This window comes from Garra rufa, chromosome 16, assembly GCF_049309525.1.
Source record: "Garra rufa chromosome 16, GarRuf1.0, whole genome shotgun sequence".
Classification (NCBI taxonomy): Eukaryota; Metazoa; Chordata; class Actinopteri; order Cypriniformes; family Cyprinidae; genus Garra; species Garra rufa.
This window is the reverse complement of record NC_133376.1, coordinates 27,956,838-27,970,788: the sequence shown is the minus strand read 5'-3', so window position 1 is coordinate 27,970,788 and position 13,951 is coordinate 27,956,838.

Here is a 13,951-nt window from a genome sequence, read left to right as displayed (position 1 = left end):
GTCTGCTTGCACTCTGAATTGTCTCTTGTTGTTATTCACAGTTCATGTAAGAATCATTTCCTCCCTCTGAGGCCCTCCAGAGCCACTTACTCTATTATACTGTTAGAAAAAATAATCCTCACAAAACAGACTGCTTCAGACAAGAGAGTCAATTCTACACTGACTTACATCGATCATTTGTGCATGGATTGCCGGCATGAATCAATACAATCCAGTTGCAGCTGGTCTAATTGAGTCTAATTTCCTGATGGAGTTTTTCCTCCTTTGTCCCATTCCAGCTAATTAAACTCCAAGGAGATTTTTTTCCAGCATTATTTGTTTTCCAGCCCCTCACATTCCTTTTCCTTCCTCGGTTAAGGGCAAAAGATGCAAGTGGTTGGTGACGTAATGCATTCTCAAAGGGAGGACAAACATCTTAGGGGTTAATGCACCATGTTGAAATGTTAAGAGTCAAAGCCTTATAAAGAGAAAAAACTCCTCCAAGCTGAAAGCTTTATCTTCTTCAGAGCGGTTGCAGATAGTTCTCAGAGAAAAGTGAAGTGTAGCTAAGCTAGTCTTCATGTAAATAAAGGCCAGTCGTGAAAGTACAGTGGGACAAAAGTCAGACCACAATTTAAAATAAATAAATAATTTACATTCAACTCAGAAAATGCATGAGTCGTTTAAAAAAAATAGTTTTATTTTTTTAAATGACTCGTGCATTTTCTGATTTGAATTAAGACTTGAATTAAGTGAGTTAAAAATTAAAATAATGACTTAATATGAAGAGATATTTAACCCTCATGTTCTGTTATGGCCTGAGAGATCACAAGGCCTTTTTAATAGCTGTTTAATAGCTTGTTTTCAGACAAAATATCTAACAATTCCTAAATCAAGGAGGATTTCCTAGAGAAGTAAAAATTATTTTCTTGCCAAAATTCGTAAATCAAAATAGATTTTCTAGACAAGTAAAAATTATTTTGTTATTTTCACACAAAAAAACAAGTCAAAATTAAGTGAGTTTTTGCTTAGAACAAGCAAAATAATCTGCCAATGGGGTAAGCAAAAAAAAATAAAAAATTATTTCAAACAGAAAACAGGATTATTTTTCTTACCCCATTGGCAGATTATTTTGCTTGTTTCAAACAAAAACGTACACGTCCTTCTTGATTTAAAATTTTTTAGATATTTTGGCTGGAAACGACAAAAAATCTAAGAAAAGCATTTTTTGCAGCGAAAACACTGAAGTTAGCCGAATTTGTTTGACATTTCCTCATCTCCTGACAACTGCTTATAAATAACATTTAAATGATAATATGCTTTACAGGGTGTCCGCAGGGTCTTAAAAAGTATTAAAAGTTGATAAATCAATTATGTGACGCTCTCCACATGTAGCGAAACCATAGAGCGAAACAGACGGCAAAATGGGAAAATGTAAGTTTGCGTACTCCTGGTTGGAGAAAGACGAGTTTAAAGGATAACTATTGCCAAAATGCAACCTGGGCTGTTTTTTTACTGTAAACGAGACAAACTTCGATCTAAAAGCATAATTACGACAAACGAGCCGTTTATAATTAGAAAACTCAACACACCATGACACTTTGCTCGAAGTATCGCCTGGGTCTCTACACATGAACTCGAGCATTGAGAACATTGTTTGTGTGCACAGAGTTTACTAAAAAGAAAGTTTTTGAACAACTCACTTTCACTGTTTGAGTTTCCGCTCGCGGCCGTCTTGCCAGTCAAGAAGTGTCGATCTCCGAATGCGAGGATGGATAGCTCCTAAAGCATATTTCCATATAAATGCACGGCTAATTCGTTGTTTTGTCGCAAATGAAAAACAATATTAACCTAGTTGTAAAAAGAGCCTCATATAAGCCTAATATTTCGTCCTATAGCGTCCGTTTATTCGCATTCGGAGATCGACACCTCTTGACTGGCAAGACGGCCGCGAGCGGAAACCCAAAGTTTAAGAGAGTTGTTCAAAACCTTTCTTTTTAGTAAACTCTGTGTACACAAACAATGTTCTCAATGCTCGAGTTCATGTGTAGAGACCCAGGCGATACTTCGAGAAAAGTTTCATGGTGTGTCGAGCCTTCTTAGTGTTGTAAAAATATCGATTTTGATGCGCTCAAAGTAATGCCCCTAGTACTCCCATTCACCGGCCATTTACTACAAAACGAAATCACGGTCAATCTCAAAAACGGCTTGTTTGTCGTAATTATGCTTTTAGATATACGTTTGTCTGTTTACAGTATAAAAAAACAGCCCAGGTTGCATTTTGGCAATAGTTATCCTTTAAACAGTGGCTGAAGCCTGTCGCTGAAAACAACCACAAGGCCTACTGTACGTATTGTAAAAAGAAAATTAGTATACGGTCGATGGGCATAAATACTGTTAATTAAGGTATATTTTAATAAATCTTGCCTTTGGTTTAATTTATTCTTTCAAGCTTTGTTTCTTCCAAGCTTATCTGAGTTCTGTTGCATGGTTGTGCTCCATTTATTTATTTAACTACAACTGTTTATTAACAACTGTTTATTAAGTTAAAGGTTTGATACTGATTAGAACTTGAAGTGGCGATGAGGTCTTAAAATATTCTGAGAAGGTCTTTAAAAAGGTATTGAAATTACCTTTAGGATTCCTGCATATACCCTGAAATAGCTTCCATAAAATGTTAATTGTCTTAGAGACCTCTAAAACCTTATAACAATATTTGCATACTAACATTATCTGACTGGTGTACACACAAAAGAACAACAAAAAACTCAGCCACTAAGCTACTGTGTTTGACTAATTTAAAATGTGTAATTTTTGGAAAAAATTAAAAAATGAATAAAATCTCCATGGGAATTTTTTATAATGGATACATATATTTTAAAATTGAAATTGTAAAATTATTTGTAAAAATGGTTATCCATTATACTATTGGCTGATGAACATTCTAAGGTGTGCAATTATTTTCCGGGAAATACACGGCGAACTTAGTTCCAGGCAGCTCTTTACCCCATTACATGTCCGTATCACTTTGCCAAATGATTTCAGTTATTTTAACGGTCTTTACAGCGTAAAACAGCCAGTGTTGGGGAAAGTTACTTTTAAAGGTAATTCATTACAATATTGCGTTACTCACTATAAAAGTAACTAATTATGTTAGTTTGCATTTCTTTTTAAATCTGTGCAGGGCTTGCTTGTTGTTTTTTAAATAAAAAGTTATATTTTTGGCAAATGTAAAGCCCCTTTTACACCAAAAGTTAAATGAATAAGCCTCAGGCTAAAGGAGAAGTACATTTACGTTTGTACAGTAGAACACAGGAGAAGAAAGTTCAACACTTTTCAGCAATAAAAAAAATGAAGCACAGATGTTGGTTTATCTATTAGTATGATTGAATTAGATCAACTAAGGTCAGCAGCAAAGACATTAGTCAATAAAACAGGATTAAAAACAAAGGATATTTGTGTTGTTTAACATTGAATTATTGCAGGTTTGTGTCACATTCTGAGTGACGACATTCTGCATTTGACAGTTTTTATTCATTTTGAGGAATACTGAATCTGTTTTTGTGCAAGTGAGACAAATTAATCTAGTCCAGAACTACAGTAACATTTTGTTTGCAGACGCTTACTCTTGCTTTCTCTCAATATGGAAACAGGAGACTTGTCAGTCAATAAATGGGAAAACAAAATAACTGGCGTAACTAAAACAGTAAATTAAAAACTAATTTACTGTTTTACTACTTACTTAAAAAAAATTAATCTGATTATGTAACTCACGTTACTTGTAATCCATTACCCCAAACACTGAAAACAGCAAAATAACAAAAACCCATAAAGACACTGGCCAAACAAATAAATACAGTAAAGAGTAGGATAAAAACTACATATTATTTCAATCTTTTTTTGCCATAAAATTACGTTTTATTACGTATGGAAAGCAATTTTTTTATAATACGTATAGGATAAAAATACGTTTTCCCCACTCTCTCTCACTTACAGACAGTGTTGCCAGGTCCACGTTTTACCTGTGGAATTGGGCTACTTTAACACTGTTGCCACGGATTGTTTTTCATGTCCGCAGATTGAAGCGACCACAATAACATTACATTTAGCCCCCTGGAATGCAAACTGTACCTAGGGAACCCCACCAAAAAACACATTCTTTTCCCCTTGGAATGCAATTTTGACTGGGGAACCCCCCTTGAAACACGATTCGGCTAGTACTGAGTAGTAATTGGATAGGTTTTGTTGTGACAACCTGGCAACCCTGACAACAGATGCACACACATACAGTTTGTGCACACGGCTAATGTAGTTAGCACTCGTCTGCTGATTTTATCAATAAAATTGTTTAGCAACTTAAAAACCACATGACATTACTCACAAGCGAGGTAACAACAGCGCGGTTTTTGAAAAATAAAACGAACCTGTGTCCTGTTTTTGGTTCAATTAGAAATATTTGGTCCGTGTTGCATTCATATTTCAACCGTACTGCACCAGAGTTTGTTTGGAAGCAGACCGAGACCCATCTTTTTAGTGGTCTCAGTCCGCTTGTTTGGTGCACACCAGGGTTCGGATGGCAGCGTTCACACTTACTTAAATGAACCGCACTAACAGAGCAATCGCATTAAAGTTAGTTTTAAATTAACCAAACATGACAAGTGTGAACATATCCTTAAATTTTCACTATTAGTAGAGATGCTGCTGCGGAACACTGTTGAGAGACACACAGACTCACAGGGAAGGTTGCCAGGTTATCACAACAAAACCCACCCAATTGCTACGAATTCCGGTGGGTAAGATACAAGTTTTTTTGGCAGGGGTTCCCCTGGTAAAATTCACATTCCAGGGGTTAAATATCAAGTTATTGGGGTTACTTCAACCCACGGACGTGAAAAACAACCTGGACCGTGGACTTGGCAACACTGTTCACATGCTTAATCTCTCTCTGTCTCTTTCTCATAACCAAAGTCCCTTTAAGGCAAGTCATTTCACTTGGCGGTCATCTTTTAAATGCTTCTCGGTCATGCAAGTGCAACTATTATCTCTTTAAATGGGCAAACATCAAATTCTCCAAAACTGTTCACCAAGTTTACAATTAAATTTCCGATTTGAAATCACCGACAAAATCTGACAACAGCTGTCTCCTAAGTGTTGTTTCTTTTGCTCAAATAGTCTTAAAAAAGCTTATTTTACAGGCTAGACCAGCCTGAAATACAACATTTGAACAATATTTGAGGTGTGGTAACATTGGTATAAGAGGAATAATTGACCTCGGTCTGCTGAATTATTAAAAAATAATGCACACCCAAGATGTAACGGCAACTTATAAACTCTTATTTATTATATTATATTCTCAAAATTAATTAAGTTGGATTTAATTTTTTTAAACCGTTAAAGGAAATCTTTAGATCTCTAATCTAATCTGAGAGAAGGACTATGTAAACCCATTTTACAGTAGGTCACATTACTCAACATGCTGCTTCAGCGCAAATGAATGTATTATCACAAGTGGTCTTAGACTTTTGAATCCACTGTACTTAGAAAGCCGTAAGATCCAGCGGTGTCAGATGTAGTGTAAACAGTGCTGCGGGACTACATGTAAAGAATGAGAACACCCCACTGGTCTCCATCAAACACAGAGCACAGCTCCAGCTGTCAGACACTGGGAATCTATTGTTCTCTCTTTGCTGATACATCCTGCCATGTGTGCGCGCATGGCTTTTGTCATTTACCTCCCTGGCTACGTGCTAAAGGATGTGCTGAACCTGCTCTGGTGGACTTAAGTACAACCAGATGTGACAGGCCAGTTAAATTAGACACCTTGGCTGGCTCTCTTCCTTCAGGGCATGTGAAGGTAAAGCAAATGAATCTCGAGTGTGCAGAGATAATCCAATGTCTGTCATACGTGTATGGCCAAGGAACGGTGATCTACTGCAAGGTATTCCTGCCGTACAGAGAGGTCATTCAGAGGACAGCACCGGGATATGACTCTTAAGTGATAAATATGCATTTATAACATTTAGCTTGGCTTAATGGACTTGATAGAAATGTCCATAACCCAGAACAGTAAGTAACTTCATGTAAATTATTGGCAAATGGAAGTGTAGATTTGAAATCGTATTTTCCTGTGATGCGCTTCAATGCCCTTTTTGTAATTTCTGGGTCACTGCTAATGGAACTAGCTTTCATAAATCGCTTGCAAGCATCAGAGGATACAAAAATAAACGTACATATTATGATATCAAGACTTGTCCTCTTTATCTATTTTGAGTCAATGACCTGCTGTATCCTCTGCAGGGTGGTTCATCTGTCCCAGCTGAAATTTTTATGTTCTAATCTGCGCAAAATCTCCCATATATCGCAAAAACATTTTTACGCATCCATTGCCAAGACTTATCGTGAGAGGAAAAAAATAGGTTTAATTCGCAAAACATCGGTTAATGGAAACGCTGTAGTTTTGCGCAAATCTGTATTGGAAATGCAGCTAGTGTCAATCAATCCTTCAGAAATCATTTTAATATGCTGATTTATTATCAATATTGGCAACAGCTGTGCTGCTAAATATTTTTTTGGAACCTGTGACACTTTATTCAGGATTTGATTAATAAAAATTTTAAAAGAACAGCATTTATTCAAAATAGAAATATTTTCTATAACAATATAAACCCTTACTATCATTCTTTCAAAGAAAAAAAGAAAAAATGTACTGACCCCAAACTTTGAACAGTATATATATATATATATATATATATATATATATATATAACAAAACAGTATATTATTACAAAATATTTCTATTTTAAATAAATGCTGTTCTTTTTATCAAAGAATCCCGAAAAATGTATCACAGGTTCCAAACAAACACAACTGACTATAAAAAATTAATTGGAAACCGTTTCCAACACTGAAAATAAATCAGCATTTTAAAATGATTTTTTGAAGGATCATGTGACACTGAAGACTGGAGAAATGATGTTGAAAATTAAGCTTTGATCACAGGAATAAATTCTATTTTAATGTATATTAAAATAGAAAACCACTATTTCAAATTGCAATAATATTTCACAATATTACTACTTTTTCTGTATTTTTAATCAAATAAATGCAGCTTTGATGAGCAAAAAAAGATTTCTTTAAAAAAAAACATTAAAAATCACACTGACCCCAAACTTCTAATTAGTATATTTGGTGTATATGTTGGTATATACTGCCCAAAAAAGAAGAAAAAAAATTCTTACTGACCCCAAACTTCTGAATGGTATAGTTGGTGTATATTCTTGTCCGAACATTATTTCATATAACAAATGTTTCGGGATAAATCAACATGCTAAACCTCTTGTAAGGTCCACTAATTAAAGACACCAGTATGATATTTTTCATGGAAATGGACTGTAAAATTGGTCTCAGAATTTCCAGTTTTTGCAATGGTTTCAAGATGTTACCTGTATTGTTAACTTAAAAGTTCAGAATCAGTCCGTCACAGTTTGTTAACCCAAACAAAAGCCCCCCCAAAAATACACATTAATGTAAACAGTCGTGCAGATTGTATTCATCTTTGTATATTTGAGCTGTGTACGAGTCTCAACGAGTCATCTATCACTAGAACTAAACACGTTATTCTGTTCTGCGCTGTTTGGGGTCAAAGTCTGAGGCCGAAAACAGCTTTAAAACAGAAACCCATGTCAAACTGTCTATTATACAGTTGTGACCCTGGACCACAAAACCAGTCATAATGGTAATTATCTGAAATGAGATCATCTGAAAGCTGAATAAATAAGCTTTCCATTGATGTATGGTTTGTTAGGACAATATTTGGCCAAGATACAACTATTTGAAGAATAAAAATTAAATATTGGGAAAATCCCCCTTAAAGTTGTCCAAAAGAAGTTCTTATGCATATTTCTAACCAAAAAATTAAGTTTTAATACATTTACAGTAGTAAATTTACAAGATATCTTCTTAAAGCATAATGTTTACTTAATACCTAATGATTTTTGGCATTAAAAACCATTAAAAATCTTGACCCATACAATGTATTTTTGGCTTCTGCTACAAATATAGCCATGCTACATAAGGTAACATTTGTTATGGAGTTAAAATTATGCATTTAGTTTAGTTTTTCTTCACTTTTCATTGTTTTATGCTTTTCTATAAATGTTTTCAGGTTGCCAGATTTGATATTTTAAAATATACTTTTGAATTTGTTGATATAAAAAAGGTATTGCAAAGTAAATGCAATCAAAAATCTATTGGCGAGAAAAAGTTTTACAAATTCTTTCCACATTGTTTACAAACATGCATTACTTTTGCAATTAAAAACGACTTTGCTTCTGCAATACTGTTTTTATTTAGCTACTCATACACTGCTGCTTAAAAGTTTGGGATCAGTAAGATTTTTAATGTGTGTGTGTGTCTCTTATGCTTATCAAAGCTCCCTTTATTTGATCAAAAATACAGAAAAAAGTAATATTGTTGCAATTCAAAATAACAGGATTTTTTATAGTTTAAAATATAATTTATTTCTGTGATGCAAAGCTGAATTTTCATTCCATTAATCCAGTCTTCAGTGTCACAAGATCCTTCAGAAATCATTCTAATATACGTATTACTTTTATTATCAATGTTGGAAACAGTTGTGCTGCTTTCCAATATACTTTTTTGAAACCTGTGATACTTTTTTCAGGATTCTTTGATGAATAAAAAGTTAAAAAGAACAGCATTTAATAAAAATAAAAATCTTGTCTCCCAATATAAGTATTTACTATCACTTTTTTTATCCATTTAATACAGCCTTGTTGAATAAAAGTAATAATTTCTTTCAAGAGAGAAAGAAAAAATCCTGACCCCAAACTTTAAATGAGGTGTTTATTGTTACAACATTTTATTTAAATAAATGCTGTTCTTTATAATGTTTTATTTATCAAATAATCCTGAAAAATTTATCACAGCTTCACAGTATCACAAATAAGATCAAATAAAATTAAGCAGCACAACTGTTACCAACACTGATAATAAATCAGCATATTAGTGATTTCATCACAGGAATACATTTTTTTAAAGTACATTAAAATAGCAGCCTTGATGAGCATAAATGTCTCCTTTGAAAAGCATAAAAATCTTACTGATCCCAAACTTTTTAGTGGCAGTGTACATCATTGTTTTGGCTCTATAAAGAGTGTAAAACCAATATATGCATCCAGAGCCATTCTTCAAATATTGTAAAAATAAAGAAATCTAGCAAAGAGGGAAATGACACTGCTACGCTCCACTTGTATGACGCTCTCTATTTGGAGGAAAAGAACTCATCAGCCAGGCCATTAACGCTCAGGGCTGCCAAGCCACGAGGCACGGGTTGGCTGCTGTTTTTAAAAGCCCCCGTTTCTCCAAATGTAAACAGAGAATCTTCCCCAAACATTGCCTTTTTAAGACTTCTCGGTGAGAGCTAGGGGGCGACCTCTTCTGCCACTCGTTGCAGCTAATGAAGGCCTCGCCGAACAATGGCTCACACAACGCTTCTCCACTTCACTCCTGTCTAAATTTAGTCTTTCCAGAGCATGGGTCTGGAGGAGACAGCCCCTCTAAACATTAGTCTTTTGCAGGCTCCTTTATGGACGAGGGCGAGAAGGGGATCTAACCCTGATGGACATTTCACAGACAGACCTCACCACCCCCTCGCTCGCTCTTTAGCCATATCCAATCTGCCTCTTTGACCTCCGTGGCTCGCCGTGTCCAGGAGGAAAATTCATCTGGCGGCGAGCACGGCCCAAGGTCAAGGCTTTGTCTTGCTTTCCTTTATAATCGCTCTTATCGCTCCTCTCAGCAGATGTCTTGGTCCATTGATGCCGAGACGCGGTGTGAATGAATGTCTGGTTTGTGAAGGTCTGTTGCTTATATGTACATTTTAACAATTTGAAAGAGGTCAGCATATGTAAGATAACACTGAGTATTGCATTACGATTAAATACATTTAAAGAATATCAAATCTGGCCATCTGAAGACACAACACTAATTGGCTAATAGATTAATCATTAACACACAAACTCTAGTTTATCCACATGGGTGTGTGATTTCATTAGTGGACTGTTTGTGTTGCCAGTGGTCAGTGTAGTGATGATCTCCAGAGCCATATTGTATTATTAGATAACAGTTTTGCCTAGGCCTGTTACACATTCAATGTCTATCAGCCTAAACATCACCATTTCACTGCCATTAATCTTTGTGTCATGAAAGCAAAAACATACAGAGAGCATATAAAGGAGCCTGGGACCATGTCACATGGAAAAGTTGTTACAAAGGATGCATCTCAGTTGGTTTTCAGTCAAACGTCTATGTATTTGTTGCTCTATAAGCGGTTCTGTATGTTGGTTTCTACTTCACAACTAGCATATTTGTGACCCTTAGCCACAAAACCAGTCATAAGGGTCATTTTTTTGAATTGAGATTTATACATCATCTGAAAAAGCTGAACAAATAAGCTTTCCATTGATGTGTGGTATGTTAGGATAGGACAATATTTGGCTGAGATACAATTATTTGAAAATCTTGAATCTGAGGGTGCAAAAAAAAATTAATATTGAGAAAATTGTCCATATGAAGTTCTTAGTTATGCATAATACTAATCAAAAATTAAGTTTTGCTATATTTACGGAAGGAAAATTACAAAATATCTTCATGGAACATGATCTTTACCTAATATCCTAATGATGTTTGGCATAAAAGAAAAAATCAATAATTTGAGACTAGTTTTGTGGTCCAGGTTCACATTTAGGACATAAAAAATAAGAATTATGTCCTTCAAATTAAAATTGCAGTATCAAGATAATGTTTCCAAAGGTGGGTTCTTGCAGTGACGCCACAGAAGTTATTTTTTGGGTTCCCCAAAGAACCTTTTCAGTGAACAGTTCCTAAAATAACCATTTCATTAATCTAAAGAACCTTTTTCCACTAACACTCTGAACAATTCTGGGTTAAAAACAACCCAGCATTGGGTAAAATATGGATAAACCCAGAAAATGGGTTGTTTTGACCCAGCGGTTGGGTTACACGTTGAACCCAACCTTCTGGGTTTTATATAACTCAACTGTTGCTTAAAAATGACTATATTCCTTGCTTAAAATAAACCCAAATAGGTTGGAAATGAACATTTATTAATTAATTCAATAAATGAACATTATTAAGAAGTTGAAAAAATAATAACGAAATAAACATTTTCGCTATAAAGCTATTTCTGCGTTTGAAAGGTTCCAAGGATGTTCAAGGTTCTTTATAGATCCTTTATTTTTAGGAGTTACAATAATTTTTAAACAATAGATGAGTTAAATAAAACTACGCAGAAGGTTGGGTTAAAAATTTAACCCAACTGATGGGTCAAAACAACCCAGTATTTTTAGAGTGAAAGAACCTTTTGTGAAAGGTTCCATTAATTTTAAAAGGTTCTTGATGGAACCATTGATGCCAATAAAAAGTCTCTTTGGTAAACAATGTCTGCTACATGTCCCAATCAAGAGTAAAAAGTGTGACAACTTGCTCTGGCCTCTTGTACGCTGTGAGATAATGCTTACATTTTGGCTCGATAGTCTGATTAATCCAAATTAATTGTGACGTTTATCTGGTTACAGATAAAAGAGCCACCAACAGAGAACGTCTTTGTGTGGAAACCCAGTTTTTGAGCCCAACTGCGATTCTGCCTCCTTCAGGAACATAAACAAACCTCTTTCTCTCTTTTTTTCTTACTCGCTCCCTAACTCTTTTCTCCCTGTGACTTGTATACAATTCCCAGCATTCTGTAAGCAAATGCTTTCCCATATGGGGAAGCGCAATGCTTTTGAGAGGAAGTTAATTATTTTAAATAACTGTGTCTGCGCAGAGCCCGTGTGTTCCCAGGCAGGAATGGCAAGGAGCCCTCTGTTGTTAATGGTTTCCACATGGACTCTCAGAGAGGCCGGCCAAGACTCCAGCACGGGCAGAAATCTCCAAATTTAGAAGAAATATGAAAATTGTCAAACGTGCCTTCCTTAGGCTGAGACGGCGGGCCCGGCCCCCTAGCCTAAGCCCTCCCTCCCAGTCTCTTCTCATCCTCACACACCGTGGGTCACAGCTCGGGGTCACGGGGGCTCTTACACCAGCCAATCAGACGGCTCGGGAGGCTTTCCCTGACATGCCGCTCTGATAGTAAGCCGGCCCCTTGCCTCATATAAGGTAAAAGAAAAGTCTTTGCTCCCCAAGCCGGCCACGCTTCAAAAAGCAGCCTCACGCCGGGAACCCCCTTCAGACGGTGGAGCGCACGGCGTCCATGGGAACAGAGTGGGGACCCCCTCTCTGCATCTTTACCCCATCCTGACACCAAACACCCAGCAACCTCCCACCCAACTACCAATATGAACGATCCTTCGTCTTCAAGTCGCAGACTGCGGTAAGTCCATCTCAACTTATTCTTGCACAGCAAATTAATTTGTTGGTTGGTCATCGCTCATGTTGCTCATGAGACACTGAGACATACCAGTCATGTCAAGCTGTCATTGAGAGCAGGGTGACACTGAGCTGATCTAGCTGGCTAAAAACCTCCTTTGATACAGTAAGCGCTGATTCCCCTTCAGGTAATGAGGACACAATCAGCAAATGTGGCTTGTGTAGGAGTATATTTATGAATCAAAGCTCAATTAAAATCCTCTGATTAAGACAGGGTGGAATTACTCATGAAAAACAGTGCTGATGAATCGCAGATGACTTGCATTGTGCTTGCATGCTGCAGGTTGAGTGTGTGCTAGGGAGTGTAACAGGAGAGTTCACCTGGGGATAGTGGGGAGAAATGCGAAATGACCTCACAGAGCACAGCCTCGAACGCTTCATTGGGGAATGTGATCCGGCTGCTGTTTAACTGGCCTTTGAACTTGACTTTGAACTTGAATTCTGTGAAATCAGATGATAAATTGATACAAAACCTTTCCTGTTTGTTCTATCACTGCATCTTAACTAAATTCCATGTGCGTTATTGAACAACCATTATTTGCATTTTCAGAATACCTACTTCAATCTACCGCATTCTGAAGGCAATGTTCTCAGCCTACACCAACTTTCCACCATGTGTTGTATCGCCTGTCAATAAGCACATTAGAAAGTTTACCAAATATCTCAGCAGCAGTGTCTAATGAAATTGTTTGAGCGAGAGAAATGAGGGACAAACCTCCATCCCCCACACTCTCTCCTCCGTTCCTCCCGTCCTTTGTTTCTGGAAAGACCCTGTTGCAAATATCAGATGCGGGGGGAGCAGAGGAGGAGGAGAAGGAGGAGAACCAGCAGATGTGGCCAGCTGTTGGTAGGCTCGGGTCAGCATTTAACTTTCCTAGTCCAGGGATGCCACTCCGGTGACCTACTGAAACACACTCTGAGTCGTTCACACGCACACACACATTCCAACACATTCGAGCTGAATCTTAGCATGCCCATATAAAGTAAAAGACATGTTAATCTAGCACTTGAACACACTGCAGAAGAACTGAAAGTTTGCATCAATGACTTAAAAAGACTAGTTATGGCCCATCTTGGTATAACATAGATTTGTTGTGTGATTTCAAACCAATAATTTTATTAACCATCTATTACATTGCAATTCATAATATACATGATGTTTATTCCAGCTCAAAATTGGAAAAAGTTCAAATGTGCGTCAACAGTTCCTCCATTAGCTGTGAAACATTTCCTTCACATGCACATTTGTTTGCCTTATTGTTGCCTGTGCACCCAAAATCCTCTAACTCTCAAAGTCTTATAGTCTAATCTATCGTTATACTGTAAGTCTTATTCTGGATGGATGAACAAATGTGTGTTGATGGACAGATGGACCGATTAGAAAGAGGGATGGAGGGGGTTATTGAGCTAGAGACAGTGAGGGAGGGAAAGGAAGTGCATTATTTATTTTCTGAGGAGTCAAAAGTCTGGCAGCCATCAAAGCAGAGTGCTTTCACATGACCCT